Raw genomic sequence first — 4,300 nt, forward strand, 5'->3', positions numbered from 1 at the left:
ATAATAAACTGCAGTTTTTTTACACGATACAGGAAAGTGAATTACAAAAATAATCTGCGGTGTTCTTAAAGGGCTGTTCAATTGACAACAGGGACTGATCTGCGCTATTCCCAAAGACCGGATGGACTGATCTGCGCTGTTCCCACTGTCCCGAGGGGCTGATTCCCGCTGTTTCCAATGTACTGACCCGAGGGACTGGTTCGCGCTGTTTACACTGACAGGAGCGGATGATCCGCGCTTTTTTCACTGCCTGTAGGTGCTGTTAAGGGAGGTGTAAGCTTGGAAGCTAGCTTGGAGGTTTCGGTTTCGTTCCTGTTTTAACCCCATTGAATCCAAGACAGGAGATTATATACCTTTTGTAATTGTGATTTAGTTTTTCTTAATTGAATGATAAAAAATCAATCTGAGTGCATGCGTACGAAGTCGTGAAAATAACAATGTAAATAGCAATCAGCCGATTTGAGTGCATGCTAGTGTGGATAAGTCGTTAAGATATCGATATCGTCTGAAACAATATGGCGATGAGTCGCTTTAAGGTGCGATTCTGCGTTGTAGACCGACATACGTGTCTTTTTTTTTGTTAAAGTTTTTAAAATTCTCGTCAAGATATTGATTTTCACTGACAGCTTGATACAACCCATATGATTGTTATAATACGCCTTTAGGTATACGCGATTTCTTCCAATTTTCTTCTCGCGTGGAAGATTGTCACATGATGATTGGTATGCTCGAACAAGCTGTCATTAATTGGCGGGAGAAACAGATTGATATTGATAATGCTGGAGACGTTCTCAGCGTTTTTTCTGTCATTTGATCCAATGACAAATTTAAGTAAACCAAAAAAACAAAACATATATTTTCTGTTTTCCAAGAAAGAAAAAAATCAGTGTGTTTTCTCGCATGAAATATAACAAAAAAATAACCAAAAAACAAAACATATATTTTCTGTTTTCCAAGAAAGAAAAAAATCAATGTGTTTCCTCGTATGAAATATAACAAGAGATCCCAGTTATCAACACCAGCGGTGTTGTTTCCCCTTGTCAATGGTTCAGGACAAGGATCAGTATCTAGTCGTCCGGATGGGAAAACCGAGGTTCCATGTACACATCGGCGTGCACGTAAACTAATAATTGACCCGTTGTGTTGCCGCCCTGATGAAATGTCCCGCATAGACCCTATATGGTGTATGACCATCTTCCAAGTCGGTGCAGAAAAGCAGGACGTTAAAATCTCATTTCATTTCATTTCAAAATCCAGGGCTCTGGATTGACAAGGTACGTCTACATCAATTCGCACTCGATTGTAAACACAATTTAATACAACGAAACTTGAAAATGGAAATGGAATAAAATGAAATACAATGGGGTTAACGTCCTATGTTTATAACATAATTTCAAGTAGAACACTATCTGGATTGGACATTAATTTATTCTAGCAACAGTATTACAATATTAGAAAATAGAGAGACCTTTCTCTGGTGAGCTTCCAAGCTCCACTGATTTGTCTCAACAACCTCAGCTAATTTATACTAAACTTAGATGTGGTATAAAGTTAATTAAAGTATGCGTATACATATATTATTGATATTAATATATTAAATGAAGAACTACACAATGAATCAGCTGTCATTGATAGATTATTTCACTATAATCATATTGATGTTGACGACACCTGAACACTAGTAAATGTGATTACCGGCCAGTGATAGGTCAGCGTATTGTCTAACTTGAACTCTCTCACCCTGTAACCCTTTTCTGTGCCCCTTTTCTTCATCGACTTCCATCTCCTCAAATTGTCTTTTACGTGCATGCTAATGTTTACACGACACCTCTGTTTTTCGTCTGGCTGGTCGCTTTCCCTTGCTGACCCCTCTACCTGCACCACCGACAATGGGGGTAACACAATGGAAATCATGATCTAATGCCTGACCCCCTGGTTAGTGAACGAGTGCTTCACACACGGCCACTCGGCAGACTCCGGTACCCTACATCTAACCTCGGCTGTAAGGCCAATTCCACCATTGGACCTTCTTTCAAGTTCCCGGATCAAAAATGGCGGCGCCCATGAAGACGACTGTGAGGAGTGTTTTATCCAATGACGTATATATTTTATTAATAGACAGGTGATTTAAAAGTATTTATTCAGAAATTCTTATATACAAACACGGAGCGAATAAAATGAACAAATTGGATACGGTAACAAACAACTTAAAGGGCCAATCCCGATAATATTTTGGAGAATAAAACTGCTTAATTTTGTGTTAAAACCCCTTAAAATCCCGAACCTAAGGGCCGAGCAACTATTCAATATTTGTGAAATGTTTTCAAACAACTTACACCCGTCAGTCTTCATCTGGAAATGGAGACCGGTGTCCCAAGCTGTATTGTGCGGTGTCTGGATAAAACCAGACTTTTATTTTATAAAAACAATGTTTAGGTGAAATTTACCTTTCGTTATCCAGTACGGCACATGGGTCATTCATTGTATAGACCTCTAAAGGAACGGCGATAGATTATCAGGTCACCCAACGAAAAAATTGACCAGAAATCTTAAAAGGGTTACGTGTCCGGATAAGCATTTTTGACGTTTCACGTCTAAACAACTCAATATTTTGAGCTGAAATTTTGAGACAAGGTAAATACACCATTCCTCTATATTTTGGCGCTTAAATGTCATACGAACACGGACTTTTATTTTTGAGACTCTGTTCAAATCGGGATATAAAACTGCCAGTCTGTTTACTAATGACGTAATGTCGAATCGGCGCTGACTTTCTGTTCAGGCAAGAAGAGTCGATAACCTGACGTTTCTAATGTAAATAATATACGTTGCCCACTCTATTTTTCTTGTCATGTTGTTTTCAAATACATCATTGGTTAGTTTTGAGATTTTGTTTTAGTTTTTACTGTCCCAGTCATTGGTTTTATCAAACAAAGCTTTTAGTGTCTGAAGTTTTCATTGTCTGAAGCTGTTGTTCTTTCAGGTTTATCCGATTTTCTTTAATCAAAGGACAACTTCGATAGCCGGATCACAATAATTGTATGAATGACATACGGCGTCACCAATGTATCTTCGAAATCCGTGTAGACCTTGAAGATATGACCGACGGTTCCTTGTTTGCATGATGGTGCAGGTCTACTGCTATTGTCTATGGCAGGCCTGACGATTTTTTTTAAGCCCCCCCCCACCAAAAACGTAAAATATAAAACATGAGCGAAACTTGATATTTAGTACTTGAGTCGAAAAGCCCCGATAATTTTTAACAAATATTCATCATAATAATTGTAGCACGCAATTGGAATTAAAGCAGCGATACAAGATGGCGCCACGATTCCTCCTTTTTTTTAAATTTAAGTAGCCTTGAATATAGATTAATACTGATAGGGGTGGGGGAATATTAAGTAAAGTAATTACAGTGGATTTGTTTTTTAATATTTACTAATAAATATTTGTATTTGAATCCTCATTCGAAATGTATGTATGACGACTTTTTCCATTAGTTTCAAAGCGGAAGGTGGGTGGCCGAATAGTTTAACGAGTGATTTAATCATAAAATCTGTCATTGAGTCAGGTGGCGTGACAACAAGTAGGGTCAATCGTAAACGTTCCATTCTGAGAACAGTTCTAACCCAGACCTGAAGTGAGGTGGTTTCTCGCCTTTCTCAGTGTAAACGGTATCTGTTCTTAAGCGGCTTTCTGCGGATGCATCGATAATAATTTTGACCTCTTCTCCACCAAATGTGTATTAAGATTAATACAAGCTATTTATAAAGAGTGAGTGTCCTAAATGAAACCAGATCGCCCGCCATATTTAATTTTGTTTGTGGAACTTCCATATTTAGCGCAGCAGGAACGGTTATTGTAAAGCCATGTAAACGATGCAAATATCTTGAACAAACAATTCGACACATTTCCTTGCAACACTGCCAATAAGAAAACCCGAAACTGCTTGGTTGATAGTGAACCAGCGTCTTACTCATTGGGCCATCGTGGCCCCAAAAGAACGCCGCGGAATCTTATTTCAACAAATCCACAAATACAAGACATATACATGTATATGTATTCTATTAGAACGCATGCGAAAAGTAATTCTGATTGTACATTTACTAGAGGTGGGGAGAAAGAATGAGCACGTATTATTTTTTTAATTGTATAATACCTGCACCAAATAATTATATTCTTGTACACCTTTGAGGTATCTTAATGATAAATCCCGCCTGTCGTGCTCGCACAACGCACCCCCGATACCCAATGTATTTACAATATTCTCTAACGGATGTTCATTTTTACATATTATTAT

Source organism: Patella vulgata, chromosome 8 (assembly GCF_932274485.2).
Source record: "Patella vulgata chromosome 8, xgPatVulg1.2, whole genome shotgun sequence".
NCBI lineage: Eukaryota > Metazoa > Mollusca > Gastropoda > Patellidae > Patella > Patella vulgata.